The 22,344-nt window shown below is 46.3% G+C and overlaps 1 protein-coding gene and 1 long non-coding RNA gene across 2 annotated transcripts in view; both read right to left on the minus strand.

Moving 5' to 3' along the window:
• The window catches only part of Tcf7l1 (transcription factor 7 like 1), a 153,612-nt gene that overhangs the window by 43,940 nt on the left and 87,328 nt on the right, over window positions 1-22,344 (minus strand). The window lies entirely within an intron of this gene.
• LOC125356234 lies at window positions 4,125-21,591 on the minus strand. Its single transcript, XR_007211838.1, has 3 exons — window positions 21,046-21,591; window positions 12,229-12,235; window positions 4,125-4,135 (listed from the first exon to the last, which is right to left on the minus strand). It is a non-coding gene; the product is annotated as an uncharacterized LOC125356234 (long non-coding RNA).

Below are 22,344 nucleotides of genomic sequence, written 5' to 3' on the forward strand. Positions count from 1 at the left end.
TCTCATTCCACAAATACTCACAGTGCATCTACCGTGCTGGACCACTACGTGGGGTGCTGTGGGGGACGGAGGAAGCATGTAACCAAGGAGGTGGCCCCAGCCTGGTAAGGGAGTACAGAACGGATGTCCCAAGTGATAAATGTCACACAGCACTGGAGTGGGTGGTGAAAGTGACCAGGAGTGATGAGATTGAAGAATGGGAAGTCCAGGTGACAACTTACACAGAGCAGCCCTCTACTGTAGAATTAATCAACAATATTTCCGAAGAATTTCAAGAATCTAGGGCAGTATTTCTTAAAGAAGATGGTTGAAATTGGCTCTGGTTTCAGAAGTCAGTTTTGGTCACCCTTTAGAGAAGAGGGATACACAGACAGGTTCCGTCCTCCCCCCCCACCCTGCACTATCTGCAGCATCTAGGGTAGGATGCTCATGTGCTTACATATTTGTAAGTTATAATGCAAGCTAGGAGTAAGTGTGTATCTCAAGTGGTAGACCACTTGCTTGATAAGTACAAGGCCCTAATAAGTTCAGATCCCAGTAGAGGGAGTCTAAAGCTAAATAACGGCTGTGTTTTGTGATATCGGGACTGAACTCAGGGCCTCATGCTTGCTCAACTTTCTTATTTGACTGGTGTTTTACCACTCACCATGGGTTTAGCCCAGTTTTTGCTGGTTATCTTAGAGACAAAGTCTCATAACACTTTCTGCCTGGGTTAGCTTTAAACTTAGATCTGGATTTCAAGCTAAGATCCTATCTTGACATCCTCCTACTTTCTTAATGATAGGAAAAGGCTAGGCCCAAATGTAGACTATCTAGACTTCTGAGTTCTATAGAATGCTGTGGTGGTGGTACAGAGCCCCTTTCCCTGACCATCCTACTTCCACCTATCCCAAGAGGTCTCAGGGCCACACATGGAACTCCCTCTGTTACATAGGAATTTATCTGAGAAACCACATATTGAAGGACTGAATCTTGGAGTTTTTATTAGAGCAGTCTGCAGACAGCCAGTTGTTACAAAGGCCTGAAGCCCAGAAATACACTTAACACTATATCAGGAAACAGGCCAGAGAGGAAAGATAGAACAAAACAATACCAACAAACCAATTCAGCTCCAATGGAGAGCTGACTTGGGACGCCATGGTGACTGGAGATGAGACACGACACAGGACACGAACATGGAGACATGTGGCATGGTGTAATGGCGCCTGAGCTGGCCTGACCCTAAATAGGGTCAGGTCAGGGGGCAGGGTCACAGGAAGCTCCCAGTCCCAAGCACTTGACGGATAGGTTCAGTAACCTATAGTCCATGTGCCCACCCCTGTCTCTTGAGATTCAGGAACACCCATCAAGACAAGATACCAGGTAGTACAACTCACCATGTGGCCAGTGATGGTGCTCGCCAGACCTGACCTCCATATTATACCTTAAGACCTTGGACCCAAGGAAACAGGCCACCCCTCCTCAAATTAGGTATGTGCATGAGTAGAAATATAGTGAACACCTCTCCTGCTGTACAAAGTGGGGGACTCCTAATGTGGAGACCCTAATATTCAGGTCTATGGGTGGTATTGTGTGCAGGAAGGATTCAATTTGCTGGACTGTGGGGCACATGGTCCCATGTGGTTCTGATTATGATGATGATACAAACGAACCTTTATCCCAGATAATCAGTATAACACTAGTAAGGCTTTCACTTAATCTTTCCATCAGCCAGAGTTTAGTGTTATTGTTATTCCCATTTCACATATGAGGAAACTAAGATGGGAGCGAGTTTAATTTGTCCAAGGTCATACAGCTCAAGTAGGGCCAGGATTTGGATGTTAGAGGCTGAGTCTCATGGCCTAAAAATACTCAGAGGAAAATCATTTCCTGATCTTGAATCATGGAAAAATCAAGAGCTGGAAGAAACCATAAAATTCATTATATGGAAGTCTTATAACGTGGATGTCTGGTGGGCAATAACAGAGGAGGAATCCAGGGTCCTGCCTGTTGGGCTGTCCCCCGAGGGCAGCAGCACCTGGTGGGTAGGCAGTCCAGTGGATGTGGGCTTAGGATGAATGGGAAGCCAGTCAGGGCCAGGATAGCCCCATAGCCACATGTAAGCCCCAAGACCCTCAGTGAACTGGGAAGGTGACTTCACTCCAAGTGGGGTGTTGGAATTCTTTCCTAAAGTGTCTGCCATTGGTGTTTTCTCTAAATCCCATGAGCACAGTGGCAGCCTGGGGAAGGCCGGGGAAGCCCCAGAACCTGGCATCTGTGCAACTTTCATTCAGTTTCCCAACGGAACAGGGATTTAGAGACCTACTCTCCCCATGGTCTGAGATGCCCCTGGAGTTGGACCCTGATCCCACTCTCTGCAGCTGTGTAAGGTCTTATAGATTAGGAAGGGTTTCTTTTGTTTCTTTTAGTATATTTTCTTTTAAGATTAAGCTGTAATATTTACGTGGTCATGTGCACAACTCCTATATACAGCTCAATGAATTTCAAGTACGTAGGTAGCATAGTATCGCTGCCCAGACCAAGGTAGTAGACTGCTTTAAAGTTGACTGTAAATTGCAGAACACACTCTCCAAGGAAAGAATTGAAACGTGGCTCGGGAGCTGACCCCTCCTAGCACCCCTCCAAGCACACACAGACCCCACTGTGAGCCTTGGGTCCAGAAGCTGGGTTTCCTCTCCACACGCATTCCCAGGCCTCCAGGCAGCTAAGCAGACTGACCAAACAGGTTTGAGGGTTTTCTCCTCCCCTCCCCCACCCAGCCCCTCCACAGATAAAGAAAGCCTGGCTCGCACAACAGCCTCTCCGAGCTTCCTCCGTGGTGAGGTTCTCCCCATCCTTGCAACTTAATGAAGTCTAAGCTTTGGATGTCACAAAAAAAAAAAAAAAGAGCATGCTTCAGGCTGCTGGGCCTCCACAAGGAAGAGGGGAAGGGGGTTGCACACCAAATCTCCAAGAGGCTCTAAGAGGAGGTGGGGGCACTGGGCCCCGGAGCAATACCACTGTGGAAGCCAGAAACTGCCCAAACTGGTTACATTCCAGCAAGATTAGCACAAGGCCAGGCCTGCTCCCTCGCCCACCCCTCCTCCCCTCCATGAATAGGATTTTTAACTATTTCCCTCCTACTTGCTGTCCAGCCTCACACACTGACAACACTCCCTGCTGTTTGCACATTAACCTCCCATTTGCCAGGCAGCTTCTCAGAGGCAGCGGATTAACACCCACCAACCCAGACAATGGTCCCCGGGGAGGGATGCAAGGGGCTCAGACAAAGACTCCAGACACCAGGCCCAGTCAATCATTGCACAGTGACCACTGGTTGAAAGTATTAGGGGCTCCAGGATACCCAGGAATCACAACCATTTCATTCCTGACTCTGGGCTTGCTGGGTTATGGAACAGAGGCCTACAAGAATCCAGCTTTAGTCTATCTAACTAGAAAGTTTGGGCCTAGCCGGGGCAAGAGGGAGCAGTGATGGAAGGGCTGGGGGCCAGGAGGTAGGAAGGAAGAGACCCAAAGCATCTTGCTCAAAGGCTCAGTAAATACTATGGGAAGTGGTGACTCTGGTTGACTGAGGGCTCCCTCATTCCTCAGCTCCAAGAGGCTCTGTTTCCTGCAGTCTGCAGACATTACTCCACACCCCTATGTCACTTTCTCCCTCTTTTGCTACAGATGTGTGTGTGCGCGCGCGCGCATTGGTGCACTTGGAAACGCAGTAGAATGTCCGAGGGAGCTAGACCTTGCACAAAGGCTCGGCATTCCTGTTCTCTACAACCTCCTCCAGGTGACTCTCCTGCTACCGTGGTCCTCAGCCAGGGATTCTTGCCTGTAAATCACAGGATCTAGGTGGAGGCAGCTTGAGGTTAGAATTGAAGTTTCTAACAAGCACCCCGGTGATGCCTACTTGGTTTCCTGTGGCAGGATTTCTTCACCAGGTGGCTGTCTGGCTTCAGGAGAATAAACACAGGCCACTGCCTCTCCGGCAGCTAGTTTCAGATATGAACAGTTGTGATGGAGACCATGCTGGCATTGCAGCATAGCAGGAAGGTCATCTATACATACACGACCATCACAAGTCCATTTTCTTTGACCTGCTCTGGATGCTCACCTCCTAGCTCCTAGCTGTCACCCTGTTTTCCTGCACCCACTGCGGCCTTCTACTCTAGGCCAAGGAAGCTGTTTTTCTGACCCACCCCCTGTTCTATTCACAGAACTAATGAGAGACAGGGTGGGGGTGGGGAGCAGAACACAACACAGCACAGACTGATGAGGCTATTGGGCGGAGGGGTGGGAATAGAGCCCACAGCGGAAACAGAAACCAGAGCTACTGCCCTAGGGCAGTTAACATACAAGAAACTTAAGGACAATTAAAAAGCAGCAACCACAATTAATATGGTTTACACAGGCAAAACTCATTAAGTGTGGGTTGTGGAGCTCAAGTTTACCTCTGCTGGGCAAACCCTTTCTTTATAGGCAGTGCACACATTAGCTTAAAATGAGATTCGGGGGAGGGGGGAGAGTACTTAAATGGTTATCAAACCAACTTGGGGCCCCCAGATGAAGGGGAGAGCATCCCTTACCCCCAAATGGATGCACAAAGAGCCTCACCCAGGGAACTCCTTGCCAGACTGGCTTGGGTCCCACGCAAAGTCCAGATACCAGGAATAAACCCTGACTCTCAGGCCTGGGGTATGAAGCTCAGCTGGGTATGAGAGTGCTTGCCTAGCATGCATGAAGTCCTGGATTCCATCATCAGCACCATCCAACAACAATAAAAAAACAACTTGCAGGGCTGGGAAAATGGTTTGGCGGTAGAGTGCTTTCCTAGCATGCACGAGGCTCTGGGTTCGATTCCTCAGTACCACATACACAGGAAAAGCTGGAAGTGGCGCTGTTGCTCAAGAAGCTCAGGGACAGCGCCCAGCCCCGGGTTCAAGTCCCACAACCAAAAAAAAAAAAAAAAAAAGCAAGCACCTGGTTTCCTTTAACCGCTTGCTGATCTGATAGTCTTGTCTTTTTCCTTAAATGCTCAAGATGATGCTTGCAAGTAGTAGGAACCTGACTGATATTTGTTGTGTTGACTTGGCCAGCCTAAGTCAGTAAAAACATGACAGTTGGAGGAGGGGCAAAGCAGCGGCTTCGGCCAGATCTCCCACCCACAAGTTCTAATGTCTATCCTTAAGAATAATCGGAACTACATTTAGGTAAGAGAGGAAGGAGAAGCACTTCTGACTAGGCACTAAACTCTTCATGATAAGGGCATGTCCGTCACACAATGAGTAATCACAAACGGAGTGGCTTAATAGGCTTTTCAGCACTTCATAAATATGGATCCGGAATGTTTCTATTCAATGTGACACAGGCCCCAAGTGCATTGTTCAGAAGTCTCATTGCAGTGTCCATACATCCGACCTTATTTTTACGGAAATGGGTCACTAGGTCAGGGACCACCTTCTTCCAGGTCGAGATGTACTTTGGTTGGGAGTGGCTGGGGTCTAATTTTAGGCCTTCTGAGAAACTGCAGAACCATTTCCCCAGCTTAATATCCTACAGTAGGACACAGAGGTCACGTTTTCAGGTTTTCTGAGGTTTCAAAATCAGAAAGCCCTTCTGTTTCCTTGAGCTGTCAGCCACTCAGCCTCGCTGTTGTTTTCTGGGCACAGAGAAGGGTGGACACCTCAGGAAGCGCCCTGGGGAAGCTGGTGGTGGACACTATGACTCTGTGTGGAGATACTTATATACCTTTCTTTGGAAATGGACTCTGAGAAACACGCTCCATCACAGTACACCTTTTTGGTGGCCTTGTTCTATTATTCTTTGCGGAGACACAAGCAATCCCAAACATCTGGGAAAGGACCACTTTTGGAGAGGTCTACAAGGAAGTACTCTGAGCTTGGATTGGGGTATAACAGGAAGCAGGCATTAATGCTCATTTTGTGTAGTCTGCCTGGAGAGCTTAGGTTAGCTATCACAAGGGTGTAACTGCCAGCCACAGGGTAAAGGAGTTGTTCCACTGTCCTGAGCAGCTATAGCTGTGGCTTCTCTACAAGGACCTTCAGCTGAAAGCCACTGGGAGCCCAACAGCACTGGATAACCAGTGGTGAGGGAGAGATTTCCCAATTCCTCTGCAAGAATCACTCACTCTCTTCAGTCTTTTTTTGTGTTCTCTACCTCCTTCCAGCCCTTGTCTCTAGCCCCAAACACACATTCAACCAGTGTGCAGTACCCTCAACGAAGAAGTAGCTACACGTTTTCCTAGCTGTTGCTTGAACTTGGATAGGAAAGGGTCAGCTGGCTTAAAAGGCCAGCAGAAGACAGGTTCTGGTGACATTTTCTCAATCAGTCACAACATCATCAAAAGCCGAGCCTTGCAAGAGTAACTCTAGATATGCCATGTCTAGTTGTTAAACGCTATTATTACCCTTTCTGTTATGAACAGAAAGCTCTTGCTGGTTCCTTGCTTCCATGTTTATATCCAGTTGGTTCCTCCTGTGGCACTGAGAGGGGGTAAATGGTGGAAGGCTGGGCCCAGACACGTGGGCCTGATAAGACCGATCCTTCACTATGACATTTATGGAAATAAATATGTATTAAGCACTAATATTTATACTACATAGCATACACATTAAAAGGCAAAGAGCTTTTATTTCTTCCCTACAAGTTTCTCTTTATATGTAGTGGAAATGAGTGTTGACTATCCTCCAGACATAATAATATCCGGATATGGGTCATTACACAGGGCAATGACCTACCCACTTGGTACACTGACCTATTATGGGTTATTCCAAAACATTATTCAGACAGCAAGATAAATTGCTTAATTTTTTCCTTCCACTCCTAAATCATTAAATTAATTAGATAGGGGGTGGGGAGAGAAGCAACAGATCTCCTAAATACAAAGTAGCACCTTGATTCTGCCATCTGTTTTCCTCCTAAATATTGGCCAGTTCATCCCTCTTCCCACCTCTGTTGTTCTTTAGCAATGTTCTGGCATTTGGCCTCTAGCAAACCCTCAGCTGCTAGTTAGAATCCAGCTGTTAATTAGTTCTTTAACACCTTTTGCTGCTCAGTCTGAACCCTAAGAATCCTCCAGAGATTACAGTTTCTCCTTTTCTTTTCTTAAGTGGCTTCAAAAGGTCTTAAAGGTTATCAGTGCCCCAGATGTGCCCAATTCCCTGAGTTAGAGCTTTCCTTCCAGAGGATACACAACTTGATGGGGAGCTTTTAACGCGTGCATGCATGCACGCACACACACACACACACACACACACACACACACACACACTCAAAAACCAGTTAAACACAAAACTAGGTAGGCTTATTTAAAAACTTCACCTCTGAACTAAGCCATATGTTTTTAGAGGTGACATAAGTTATGTGGGCAATATCCACGACTATACTTGAAGAATAGCTGGGTGGCAGGTGAGGCCCATTTAAGAGGAAGGGTTTGGGGACCCAACAAGCCCGTTCCATAAATCTTTTTCTGGAGGCAGAAAAATGCCCCTAACCTATATTAAGGGAAGAAAAGCAAGAGGTACAGCATATGAAAGCATTCTCATATGCTCACAGTTGAACTATTAGGGGGGAAAAAATCCAACCTTTACTCTGTCTAAAACTGGGTGCTGCCAAAGCAGGCATGCAAAGGTCCCCCACTCTTCTCAGGAGCAGTCGACGGGAAATGAGGCCCACACAGCACCAGGCAGCCAGGGGTCAATTCTTTTAAGCTGGAGTGATGGCAGTGACCCTTGATTCTTCAGTTGAGTCTCCAGTTAGAAATTCTAAAGGGAACCAATCTCTGACTTCAGCCCCTCAAAAGAACCGGGTGAAAATGACTATAATTGACCAGCAGAGAGACATGAGGCTTAGGACAGAAGAAAAGGAGTCCACTTCCCTTTTCCCTACTGCCTTCAGATTTTTCTTTTCCAGGGAATGAGACAAGTCAGTCAACAAGTATTTATGAAGCACCCACAGGCTTGCAGAGCTGGGGCGGGGAGGCAGGGGATACGTGGGCTGCTGGAAGAAGCCCAGGATAGCTCTCACTTGAGATGGCTAAAGGAAATGTCAGTCTTCAGGCCGTAAAGAACTGACTGCCACCCTGGGTGGGTTTATTCTGGACCAATGGCTTGCTCCTCTCTGTTATGGGAAAGGCCAATGTGGGCGGATCAACCATGTCTGTGCACATTTCTGGAAAACTACAAGCACAATGCTGACAATCTTGATGGTTTGGGGTTGGGGGTGGGATTAGTGCCTGAGATCATCTTCCCCTCACCCCAAAAGACCTGGCAACAATCAAAAATCAGTGAAACAGATGTTGTCAAATGGTCACCATTTTTCTCCTCTGCAGATGTAAATGTGTGTGAACTACATGAGAAAGGTTAGGAGAACCCAGAGCTTATGACAGAGCCTTGGGGGGCCGGGGGTTACCCTCTCTAGAGCCTTGGAAGTGTGCTGGACATGCAGAGTTGCAGGCCTTCCCAAGCCAAATCTGCATTTCTGCGAGCATATTGGGCAATTCAGACATGTGCACACAACACACAAGTCTGAGAGACACCCTTCCAGATAACCAAGTAACTCTTTGTTCTTCAACCCAGATTTCCTAAGATCACATTTGGGAGTATGCCCGCCTTCCACATACCCTAGGGGAGCAGTTTACAGGCTCCCTAGATTTTCTGTTCCCAAAAAGTCTCAAGATTAAAAAAAAAAAACCTATGTATAACTCTTGACTTAAAAACAGGCCACCTAGAAGGACCCAGTTCAACTTCACATTGTTTGATATAGGAAGATATGTTCCGAGCACTACCCACTACAAGGCATATCTTACACTTCTACAGTACCCTCAACTAATGGTGCATGCTGGCCTAGATTCTCTTTGGTTTTAAATACCCAAGCTATGTTAGAATAACCTGTATGGTTACAATTAGGATCACTGCATCTGGGGAAGTCACTGCAAACCCCCACACATAAATATGGTGATTTTAATAACAAATAACACATTTGAGATTGGTAGAAGTATGCTGGCAGAGGGAGCCACTAAAGATGTTAATTTGCATGTTCACAAAAGAATAGAATCCAGCAGCAATATTAATGCTTAACTCCAGAGAGCCAGAGGACTCACCAACAGCCTCACCAGGGGCATGCTCTAAATTTAAGGCCGGTTTTCAAATGCTCCCAATTTTGGCAAAACTGAAATTCAGCTGCTTGAAGAGAATGGATTTTATTTTTTTCCCCCATGAACCCGAAAACAAAAGCAAGTAGAAAAGTCCGTTTAAGTTTTGTGAGTTAAATCTAAATATCTGGATAAATTTGAGGCAGTTTCTTAAACTACCTTGAGGCAGAATGAAAAATGAGAAAACATTGTCTACCTGCAGAGATGTTTGGTTTTTATTCCCTTGGAAGGCTTTAGGATTTCAAGACTAGGGTCTAGCATGACTGATGTTTACTGGCCTCTTACACTTCCAGTAAAAAGGTGATGATGATCTTAGGCTTGGAGAGGATGGATTTTTAGAGTAGGATGGATTTGAATGCATGTTGTTTGTGTAAGGGGGCCTGGCTATTAACAACAGTAGTTATTGTGCCACAATTTAGACATCTTTGTATCCTGGTAAGTTTCGTTCACTGGATTATTTTCTCCTCGATGGTGGAATCTATTGAGCTGCTTATGATATACTTGTTCAAACATCTGCAAAGACAGAGGGGCCTCTTTAGGGATATAAACCCAGTGGGGCAAGCAAACAGCACACAACAATAGCATAATCGATTAGTTGTTTCATTTATGAAGGAAACAGCCACAAAAACCTCCTACTCAAAAGCAATGTTGAAAGCTCTTGGCATTCACTCTGTAAGAAAGATGGCATGGAGCTAGGGCTTATGGTGACATCAGCCACGGGCCCAAACTCCTGTCCTACAAGTTAGAGAGGGAAAGAAGGCTGTTAGTCGTTTCTACCTACTAACTAGACGCTGGCCAAACATTTCATGGGGGCACATGTATCGGGTAATGACTAGACAGCATGATTTCACAAGATAAGGACAAAATGTCTTGACAGTTACACGCTTGGGAGGCTTAGGATTGCAGTTCTGCAGAGTCCTTGGCTCACATGTTATTAATAAATGCCAGGGGCAATATCTAGGAGTACACTTGTCAAAAGGGCTATTTCCAACTCCTCCTCTTTCCCTTCAACAGCCAGATGTGGAAGTCAGGAGACCTGAGCTGAGAGCTTGCACTGCCGGGGGCAAATCTGTCACCTCCATAAGCCAAGGCTCATCAGCTCCTCTCTATGCAGCAGGAGCAGGCTGAGCAGCTTCATTCCATTCTTACAACTATTTGTGCTCTAATGTAAGTCCTCAGGTATGTCACCTGGAGCAGATGGCAGGGTTGTGTTGGGAGGGTCACCATCATAAATAGCACAAGAAAGCCTATGATTTTTCCCATAGTACCTCCATCCTGGGCCTCCCACAAGTCTGCCTTTACACGTTAACACGTTTAGAATTCATAAAGCAGTTGAATCCATTTTGATCCAATTGAGTTTTCTTTTGAGGGTGGTTGAAGTTTCCTCTAAGCCTGTCAGGCTTGGGAGTAATTGGAAGTTGAAACTCCGCCCTACTCACTTGTGTTGAGACACTCATCACTAATTTCTTCCCAGGGCAGGACTGAGCTAGCTCCCTAATGGCTTTGCTACATCTGGAGGCCAGAACCAAACCAACCACCATCGCTGGTAGTAGCAATAAATAACAGTGGCATTGAGTCTGCCCTGTGCTTGTCCTGCTGTAAGCCACGCACCAGAAAGAGGACCTTAATGCCATTCGGTGGGATATTTTCCTGTGCAAAGGTGCCCAGAGTGAGTGAGGTATGCCAGAGGGATAAGGCCATCCATGAATGGTTTCCATCTGAGAAATGACTTTCAGTGAATGGGCAACACTGTTCCATTTTAAAGGGGACCTTGGGGCCTGATCCTGTAGCTTGGAGATTAGCTGTAGGATTCCTCATCCCTGTCAATTTTTCTTATTTGCACTGTAACAAGACATCCAGACTCAATCCACTGCCTATCTATCCCCACTCTCACTAGATCCCAAAGAGCATCTCAATTGCTCCCTCTTATTTCCTTCCTACCCAGCCTCTCGTACTTTGGGGAACAGCTACCCTTCCTCTTGCTCAGGAAACATTTCTGACTCTTTTCTTCTTGTACCCTGCATTCAGTCCACCCACAAACGCTGTCACTCTTCAAAATGGGAACCAGACTCTGACAACTCTTCCCACCGCCATTTCTATTCCCACGATCTAAGCCACACTGCCCCCACAACTTGCCTGACTTTTCTGCCCTCTCTCCCTTTCTATTTTAAAAACAGTGACCAGAAAGCTTCACTGAAATGAGGGGCAGACAAAAAAATGGTGAGGAAAAAAAGGATCAGATCATGTCACCACTTTGCCCAACACTCCCAGTGCTGCACACCTCATGCACACTCGAGGTAGGGACTAGCCTTCTGCTCCTTGCTGATTGTGGCCCCCCTCAATGTTCCCCATACTAACTCAGTCCATGCTGCTCCAGCTGCCCTGCGATCCATGCTTCCAGAGCTTACCAGGTATGAGTTCTCCCGAGCCTTCACACTTACTCTCTGCCTGCAATGCCCTTTCCCAAAGGCTCTGCATAATTTGCTCTCTTTGAACGATCTGAAAAGTAAATGAATGCTGGGTGTCAGTGGCTCCCACCTGTAGTAATCCTAGCTACTCAGGAGACTGGGATCTGATGATCGAGGTTCGAAGCCAGCCCAGGCAGACAAACCCACGGGAAAATGATCTGGCATTAACTAGCAAAAGGCTGGAAGTAGAGGTATGACTCAAGCAAGCAGAGGGCCATCTTTGAGAGAAAAAGCTAAAGGAGGGGACCCAGGCCTTGAGTTCAAGCCCCAGGATTGGTTTTTTTTTTTTTTTTTTTAAAGAAAAAAAGTGAATGAGCAGAAGAACTGAAGGCTTTACTTTCACTGGTGGGTGGAGCCATGTTCCTTATCCCTATTAGTTTTCCCCCTGGGGCTAAACTTTCCTGACACCACACCTCCCATTTGCAGGTGGTGCTGTTGACACAGGTCTACAATGGTAAGGGTGTCTGTCTCAAAGCCAACTTTCCAGGCCTGTTCTCTCAATGAGAACAGGAATCTGTGCAGTCAGAGTGTCACAAAATATATCTACTGACTGAATAAATGAAGCGAACAGTGCTTCATTCTTCACCCTGAACCCACATCCTGCCTCTGCCAGGTAGCTCCCTCTCCATACATGAGCCAGCACCCCTGCCTTCTCCTCCTGGGCCCCTTCCCACCCTTTCCTTGCTCAGCTTCCAAAACCTATTATGCTATTTAGACCTAGATTATTTCAAAACACTGGATCCCCATAAATGATGTGTAAACACAGCTTTCCCATGCACAGCGACAGGCATGCCCCCAATTCCTTCTCCGACTCTGTACAGAGGTGGGCACAATGACATATAATGTCTCCTAATGGGCAAGGTACAAAATGGCCCCTTTGTAACTCAAAACAAATTGTGGGAAAACCACGGCCTCTCCTTGGCCTCCAGCAATAAACTACAATAAACAGTCAAACTCCCTCCCCCCCATGCCCCTTGTAGGTCCTGGGGCTTGGATTCAGGACCTGGGCACTGTCCCTGAGCCTCTGTGCTCAAGGCTAGCGCTCTACCACTTGAGCCACAGTGCCACATTCAGCTTTTTCTGAATAGTTTATTCGAGAGTCTCACAGACTTTCCTGCCCAGGCTGGGTTGAACTGTGATCCTTGAACTGTGATCCTCACATCTCAGCCTCCTGAGTAGCTAGGGTTACAGGTGTGAGCCACAGGCACCCCACGGTCAAACCTTTGCTCCTTCCTTTCTTTCTTTCTTTCTTTCTTTCTTTCTTTCTTTCTTTCTTTCTTTCTTCCTTCCTTCCTTTCTTTATCTCTCTCTCTCTCTCTCTCTCTCTCTCTCTCTCTCTCTCTGTGTGTGTGTGTGTGTGTGTGTGTGTGTGTGTGTATGTTGGTCCTGGGGTTTGAACTCAGGGCCTGGGCAATATCCCTGAGCTTTTTTGCTCCCAATTCTGGATGATGGGTAGAAATGCCAAGGTGTTCATTTGAACTCATAACACAGATACCAAGAGATCCCAAGAACTAATGGTGTCAAGGGGTCATATCACATAAAGAATTAGTTGGGAATTAGGTGCTAGTGGCTCATGCCTGTAATGGCAGATACTCAAGAGGATGAGATCTGAGGACTGAGGTTCAAAACAACACAGGCAAGGAAGTCAGTAAAACTATTTTTTTTTCTTTTTGGTGCCAGTCCTGGACTTGAACTCAGGGCCTGGGCACTGTCCCTGAGCTTTAGTGCTAAAGGTTAGTGCTGTACCACTTTGAGCCACAGCTCCACTTCTAGCTTTTGGTGGTTAGATGGAGATAAAAGTCTCAAGGGCTTTCCTGTCCAGGCTGGCTTTGAACCGGGGGAGTGCTGGGATTGGACCTGGGGCCTTATAAGTGCCGGGCGAACACTCTACTACCTGAGCTACATGAACACTCTACTACCTGAGCTACATGCTCAGTCCAGAATTAGTCTTTTCAAAGCTGCATGTCTTACAAATGATTATTAATAAACTGCAAAAACAATCTAAAAGAGTAATAACTAGAGCTGAATATATACCAACTTTGTACATGTTAACAAAGATATGAGGTTCAGCTAGAAGCCAATGTGACAGTTACTGATTGTTGACACTCACACCTAGGTTTTGGGGAGCTTGGCTGTGGGAGAACTGTAATGTCAATGGGGAAAGGCTGGCCTTAGCACTGGCCAGCTACAAGCTGCCGCCACAAGGCCATCTGAGGATGAGGGAGGCACGGAGTTGGCTCCATTCTGGGAGGGGAAGAAGGATGGCGTCTACATCCTCTGTGTTGAGAAAGTGAGGCTGAGGGCAAAGTGGGACCATTCTTTGTGTTCTAGAAGGAGTCCCATCGAAGAAAGAGAAGTTGCACGTGTGATGTGATGTGCTCCTAAGTAGAAAAGTGTGGGCCTGGCCCCAGCTGCTGGCACTGCACTCAGGCTGGGGCTTTATTCCATGTGTGTGTGTGGGGGGGGGGGGGCATAGTTGACGCCGGCAACCCATGGGAAGCCAGAGACCATAAGGTTTCCAGCTTCTTGTACTGATACGAATTATGGGATCATAAACATAAGAGCTAGAAAAGACCTGGGTTACAACAAAGCCTCTCTCCACGGTGGGGTCATTCACTTATAGGTGAATGGATTGATATTGTGCGTGTGTGTGTGTGTGTGTGTGTGTGTGTGTGTGTGTGTGTTTGCCAGTCCTGGGGCTGAACTCTGGGCCTGAGCACTGTCCCTGGCTTCTTTTTTGCTCAAGGCTAGCACTCTGTTAGTTGAGCCACAGCATGAGTTCTGGCCTTTTCTATATATGTGGTGCTGAGGAATCGAACCTAGGGCTTCATGTATAAGAGGCAAGCACTCTTGGCACTAGGCCATATAACCAGCCCAAATGGTTTGATTTTTAAGTTATCCAGCAGTGGAAAAGTAATTATTGACTTAAGAAAGTCATTTGCTTGTTATTTATTTACTTATGTATTTATGTCAGTCTTGGGCCTTGAACCCATGGCCTTGGCGCAGTCCCTGAGCTCTTTTTGCTCAAGGCTAGTAGTGTATCACTTGGAGCCACAGCACCACTTCCAGTTTTTTGGTGGTTAATTGGAGAGGAGTCTCATGGATTTTTCTGGTCAGGGCTGGCTTTGAACCACAGTCCTCAGATCTCAAGTCTCCTGAGTAGCTAGGAATACAGGAGTGAACTACCAGCACAGAGCTAAAGAAACCCCTGCAGACTTATTGATGTTTGGATCTGGTGATTCAAACATTTTTTTTCCCCTTGTAAAAGAAAGAAAGCAAAAGAAAACTGAAAGGAGTATTCACTGAGAAATACAAACAATCTATTCTTGAACCCTCAGAGTTAACTAAGTACAAATAGTGTCCTAACAAGGAGTTTAGTTGAAATACTAAAAATAAATACTGGTTTTATTTTTTAAAGTATTTTTAAAGGAACTAAGCAAATAAAATTATACCTGGAGCTTGAATTACTTGAATACTATATAAAAATGCACCAGTCTATATAAAAATGCATCAGGCTTCTAGGCCAAAGGACATGAGCAGTGCCTTCCCTGCTGCTCCATCAGAAAGTCCATCAATGAACTTCTACTAGCATCACTCTAGGGAACGTCAGGAGGACAAATCAAGCTAGGTAATACTCAAGTGCCAACTTCAGTTCCCACACTGAGATCAAAAAGTGCTGAGCTCTGTTAAAAAAAAAAAAAGTTGAAAAGGAAGACAAACCCTTTAAAAGGATGACCTTGGGTGTGCCCTTCCCAATCAAGTTAAATGTCACTGCTCTGAGAACTTGTACTTTCTGATTTCCTGATTTTGCAGAATCCAAACCTAGCATAACGAATTCAAACCCTCCAGCTTCCTTCCTTTCTCCATTTCCTTAAAAACAAAAACAAAAGACACAGATTTAATATTTCCATTAAGACATGACAAAAAACCACCACACACTTTTACTGTTATTACCATGGCTTAGGGGAAAATAATATTTCTCCCTCTTTTTCTCTCTACTGTAGGTCCCCCCCATGATCTCCCCCACTAAACTCTGAGTTAAGTCCACATTAGAAGCACTGTTAGAGGCAACAAACAGATGCTGTTTGTGTAGTTTTCTCAGTTATTGCCCTCACCTACAACATGGCTACTGTTAGAATCAGAAGAAAATTGCCACATTGACCCCTTTACTGCCCCGTGGATTCAGCACTCACACCTTTTGGGGCTACAGTCTGAGGTTTACTGGATCTTAAACCCGGGCATCAGACCCCCACAACTATCAGATGAGGAGGGAGGCTCGGGGAGGAAGAGGTACCAGGGTTGCAGTGACTGCTTACTGGGCACTTAAGATGTCACCGTGTATGTGCAACACACATGGAACACCTAGTATGAAAACGATGTGTAATCTCTCTCTGTCATAACTTTTGTGCATACGTGTGCGGACATACATGCCTGGGCCTGAACTTGGAGCTTGGGCGCTGCCCTTAGCTTTTTACCTCAAGGCTAGCGCTCTACCACTTGGGCTATAGCTCCACTTCTCTTTGGTGATTAATTGGAGATGAGTCCCCCACACACTGCCTGGGCTGGCTTTGAACCAGACCCCTCAGATCTCAGCCTCCTGAGTAGCTAGGCTTGAACCACTGGTGCCTGGCTGGTAGTAACTTTTTATACTAATTAAGTGCTGAAATAATATTTGTGATAAATTGAGTTAAATAAAACATGATTGAAATCGTGTCCTTTTCACCCCTTTTGAAGAGAGTTACGTTGAAGGCAAACACATATTTAAGTTACCTTGTGGCTCACGTGCTATTTTTATTGGACAGTGCTGTTCTAGAGAGATTGGTACAAAATCCCTGAGCAGGCTGCAGACAGGCCTGGGTGTAGGCCTCTGCTTCCACGTGTGGCAGAAGCATTTCCAGGGCCTAATGAATCAGGAAGGAGGCCGTGCATTCATCTGCCCATAGCACGGCAGGGCAGGAAGGATCTTGAAAGGTGGGGGAGGGGGCTGAGGGGGCATGCAGGACACTGGGATGGAAGAAAGGGATTGCTACTGAACCATAAATGCAGTAAGAGGAAGAGAACCCCCAAAAAGGGCTCCCAACTGCCTGGGAGGAGCTGAAAGGGGAAACCTCAGCCTGACAGCTCGTCTAGCAAGAGGACATACTCTGCAATAAGGATTCCTATGGATCCAACACATATCCTCTCCCCTTCCATTTCTTTTTTTGTTTTGGTTTTTGGGGAAAGAGTTTTACTCTATATCTTCCTATCTCAGCCTAGCAGAGTGCTGAGATTATAGACATCATCATCATATCAGGAGCCTTCTATCTTTTCTGCTTTTGTTTTGCTTGCTTACCGCTAGTGCTCTACTACCGAGTGCTCTACTATCTAGTCTACTTGGCTCTTTTGCTTTTTTTGTCCCTAGAGTGCAGTCTCACAGACTTCTCTGTCTGGGCTGGCTTCAAATCGCAACCCTCTGGATCTCAGGCTCCTAGTGCCCTGGAGTACAGGCATGAGCCACAGATGCCAGCTTACATCCATGTTCTACACAAGCAAGTGGAGAAATACCTTCAGATGTGCCCCAGCGCTAGGGATGTGGCTCAGTAGTGGTGTTTGACTATCCTTAACACCACAAAAGCAAATAAAGAGAAAAGTGTGGGCTGTGTGTGTGTGTGTGTGTGTGTGTGTGTGTGTGTGTGTGTATCTGTATGGAGCAAGAAAGAGACACACACAGAGATATATGTACATACGCACATATGTGTACACACACACACACACACACACACACACGGAGAGGGGGTCTTAATCTCATTCCTCGCCTGGCTTAAAATCCTCTGGTAGATTCCTCTCAGTCCACTCAATGTCCCTGTCCTGAAGCAGGCCCCTCTACAACCACAACAGACTGTGGGGTATTATTGCTGTCTATAGTGGTTTTGTTTCTTTGCTGTCTGTCTCCCTGAAGAATAGGGATATCCTTGAGGCTGGCATTGACACGGCCTGGCTGGGTTTCTGGCTGATCTTAGGTCCCAGTGATGGCTGGCAGAATGCAGCTGAGTGAAGAATGAAGGAAGCGTGGCTGACCACATTTCTACTACAGGTTAAACTTAACTGAGACCATGCTGCTTTTCCTGACAGTCATCATCATTTTCTTGGTTTCAGGGCAAGTGATTGAAGACTATGTGTCTGTGGCTTTTGCTATTTTGCTGGCATGCACAAATACCTAGCAAACCGGCTTCTACACTCCAGCCTAAGCCCCTAAACACTCCTCCAGCAGCAAAATCTGCCCTGACTTCATGTCTCCTCCCCTTCCTCCAAAACATCCCCACAGGACACAAAGGGTGGAGGACAGGAGCCATCTGTGTGCTGGCCTTTCTTCCCCACACTTATGGACTCTCCGTGAATAGGGCCCATGTCTTACATAGCTGAATCTCCACCCCTCCCCGCCCCACCCCCATCTGCCACTGCTGCATCGGTACACTCGGGGCATTCTGCAGAGAACTAATCATTGCTTGTTGCATGAGGCCAGACATGTAAGGAGATTCCTCCCATGGACTCTAGCAGCCCAGTACAACCTGTCCGGGGCAGAAGCATTTCTCATCTGAAATGCCACCGCCTGCCCTGGCCTGTTTGCCTCACCTTTCTGGAGACTGTTCACACTTTTCATCACTCCCATCACTCTGGCTTTGGTGAGTGTGTGTGTGTCTTTCTTATGTGAAAAACCTAGGAGCTGTTTACCTCCCTTGATGCTGCTGGATCTTACCTGCCCCTCCCCTGCATGATGGGGCAGCTCTCCTCAGCTTTCCTCCCATTATCCTTAACACAGGCTGTCTCCCCTTGGACTGTTTACACAGCTGCAGAAGGAAAAGATGCTGCTTCTCCCCCCCCCCCCACCCACCACAATCCCAGGGTTAATATATATGTATTTCCGGCTCCCCACAACTTAGGCCAATCCAGTCTCCATTCAATAGACCATACACCGCTAATGGCACTTTCTGGAGATGGGAAAGCAGGCTGAACTGCTTACAGTGGCTGAGCCCTGATCAAGCGACACACTAAGGTGGGCACTGCAGGCTTCAGTCACCAGGGTTCTGACCAGGGACCACCAACTATAGCGGAGAACCTTGATTTGAGGAGCCTGGACTCTCACATTCAGCTGAGTGTTGTAGACAGGTGGATAGAAATTAAAAAAAAAAAAACAAAAGAACAACAAAAACACCTCAGAAACAGATATCCAGGAGTTGTAAGGAATACCACAGACCTTTAAAGTGTATGGGGGCCTTTCCAGTCCTAAGAGGTTTCTCCAGGACTATTCTGAACTATTCTCCAGGACAGATGAAAAGCTCAAAGCTAGATAAGTATCTCCCATAGCCAGAGTTGGGAATGGCACCTGAGCCACCTGACAGAATGACAGTAAAAGAACTCAAGACAAGTGACCTGAGGTCTGAAGCATGCAAGATAGGATAAGCTGGTGTCATGACCCCTGGTGAGTGACGGGTTTGGGAGCCCAGCACTGCACACGTCCCCGGCAGAGCCTCCTCTCCTCCTTGTCCCCTTTACTTTGCAATTCCAAGAAAGTGATGGCCCCACCCCACCTCTCCAGGAGAAAACCTGGGAGTGTGTTTACCTCTCTCTATGCCTGTGGCTCTTAGTTGAGTGATATGGATCTTTGCTTCTGTCTTGAAAAGGAGAGTCCTTGTTCTCTGCATTCTCTCTCTCTTGCTGCCTCTAATGCTGCCACCCCAACCCAACCACACTAAGGAAGTAGATGCATCTAACCACCCCTTCCCAAAAGAGCTCTCCTTTTCTATTGTAGAATGGTTTTGTTTTTTTTTTCCTTTTCAAGAGATTACCTGACTTGTCTTGCAGGACAGCTTCAAGCAGAAACCTGAGAAACCCAGTGCGTGTCACTTTTTTCTTGAAACATTCACGCAAAACCTCGGGTGCCCAGGGACACACAAGTAGGATTAGCATCGCTAGCTGCACAGCTAGGAGAGGAGCCTGCAGGGGCCTGACTCAGGCCAGAGGCCCTTCTGCAAGAAACCTGGAAGGACACACCTGATTCTATGGGCAGTGTCTCCTGTTGAAGTCTTGGACCGACCATGGTCAGCTCCAAGCAAATGATGAGGGGAGACATTGTCCAAAAGGAAATGTACTCTTTACCTGACTTACGTAACCATAACCCTTTATACTAAAAGTAAAAAGTTAAAAAAATTAAAGCCAACAAATACCACCATTATTTTTTTTAAAAAGGTAAATGATGGAGTCAGGAAAAATCGACTTGTATGTACAATGCCACAGGACTATATTCTCACCAACAAAGACAGGCCTAGGCTAGTAATTCCCAGAGTTGCTTAAATCATTGTGCCCTGACCTCACTGGTGGTTGTGCTGCTAATTGACTGGGATCTCATTGTCAAAAAGATGCATGTTTGACCCTTGCCCTTGAGATCCTAATGCTGGGGTTGATGGAGATTTACCACAGGTAGAAGATGTAGCGGCCTCTTTCCTCTTCCCCGTGAAGTTTCCCAGGGTTCTGGCTCTAGCTAGAACATTAGTGCCATTGTATAGGGAGGAAATGTACCCAGGGCTACACAAGGAAGCTCAGTCCTGAACTGGAGTCCTAGGCTCCCAGATAAGAGTTCTCCCTTTGTGAACATGGCCCCCTCTTATATTGTACAATAAGTAAAAAGATTCGTCTGGGAAAGATGGGCAGAATCTCTAATTAAAATAAACTATTTCGGTGTTTTGGATTAAAACTGGTGTGTTATTTCTACTCCGTGTGGACCCAGGCCTAAACTAAGGGCAAATGAAAACAACTCTGACAGCCATTTCCTTGCTTTCTTTCTCCACCCAAGAGGCACCAGTGGTTAACAGTATGGTGGCAACAAGTGGGTCAAAGGTCAGCCCCTTAGCCAAGGCTGGTTTCCATGGAGATGGGGCCTATTCATCCAACACACAGAGCCTCTTCACAGCCACTTACACACAATTGAGCTATTACTGGGAGCCCAGGAGAGCAGTGTCTGGTGCACAGTGCACTAGACAGGGCAGAGTTTAATGGAGCTGATTAAATGGTAGTCAGGGAATTACCCAGAGCAGGATTTGGGAATACCCTTGAGAAGCTAAATCCCCAAGCCTCACCTATTCCCAATATCTCTGCCTTGAATCATCTCCACAGCCCAAGTCTCCTTTTCTATAATGTCTACACACTCGTGCTCAGGTCTTCTCATATTGAGGACAGTCCCCTGTTGTGAGGTCCTGCAGTCTGTCACTTTTAGCATCTTCATCTTTTCCTCAACAACATGGTGGCTTGTTTGTGTTGTTGTTCTGGGGCTTGAACTCATAGCTTTTTGCAATCGAAGCTAGCACTCCACCACCTGAGCCACACGTCTACTTGAAGCATTTTGGTGGGCAGAGTATGTAGCCCGGGCTATCCTGGCACTTCAGCCTCCCCAGAAGCTGGGTCATCAGGTAGACACCATTACATCTGCAAATAACATAGATAACACTTTTGTGAACTAAAAAGACCAAGAATTTCATGTCAAGCAAGTGATTCACTTTGAGCATAAAATAAATTCTGGTAGAAAATGTAATTCCAATCTAATACTTCTCACAGTAACAGATTCTTTGGCAATTATCTGGGAATTCTGGAAATCTCTTCTTTGAAAGGGAGGTATCTCTTCAAAAGGTGTGTCATGTGTAGTTCAGAGGTTCCACCAACGAAAATTTCCATAGACTTTTTTTTTCCCATACACTTTAAACCAGAGGGAAACAGTAGAGGTAAAAAGTAAAAATAATCTTTTAATAAGGCAGTTTACTGTTATGCAAAGACCTTTAGATGAATGTTTATAGCAGTTTTATATATGAGTTTTATGTTTTGGAACCAGTCCAATTTCCCAACAGGTAACTGGATAAAAAAATTCAGGCTCACTCATGCAATTGAATAATATTCTTAGCAATGAAGAAGTATGGAAGCCTGAATCAACATGGATAAATTTCCATCTTTTTTTGGGGCGGGGGGCAGTTGTGGGGCTAGGACTCAGGGCCTGGGTGCTGTCCCTGAGCTTTTTTGCTCAAGGCTAGCGCTCTACCACTTTGCACTACAGCGCCACTTCTGGTTTTGAGTGGTTAATTGGAGATGTGTCATGCCAGGGCTGGCTTTGAACAACAATCTTCAGAGCTCAGCCTCCTGAGTAGCTAGGATTATAGGCATGAGCCACCAGCACCTGGCAGATTTCCATCATTTAAAAGGCCACTAGCCTCACACAAGTCCACTTAGATGTCATTCTGGAAAAGGCCAGACGATAGGAACGTAACCAGATTGATGTTGCCATGATATGAATTGGCTATAGGAGAAGTGCTGGCTACATGGTGGATGCTCAGAGAAATTTAGGGGTGGATAGAATTATTCTATAACCATGATGATGATGGTAGTAATGCCCCAAGAGTGAGTTTTATGCTGTTTTTAAAATCTCAATTCAGTCCTTTAGAGACACAAAAGGACGTTGATGCTTCAGGATGGGATAGAACAACAACAATTTGTCTTGTTCTCTTAGCCTATCCTCTTTTAATTCTGTGGCGGTTTTCTCCAGCCAGGTGAAGGGGAAAGAGGCATCATTAAGCATGGGTACATCATGATAACCCCTTTGCCCATTTCCCCAGAATGTCAAACACACCAGCAAACTCATGCCCAGCTGTGGGCCCACAGAGGTGTACAATTAGTGTTGGATGACTGAGTAAA

The sequence above is a fragment of the Perognathus longimembris genome, chromosome 8 (assembly GCF_023159225.1).
Source record: "Perognathus longimembris pacificus isolate PPM17 chromosome 8, ASM2315922v1, whole genome shotgun sequence".
NCBI lineage: Eukaryota > Metazoa > Chordata > Mammalia > Rodentia > Heteromyidae > Perognathus > Perognathus longimembris.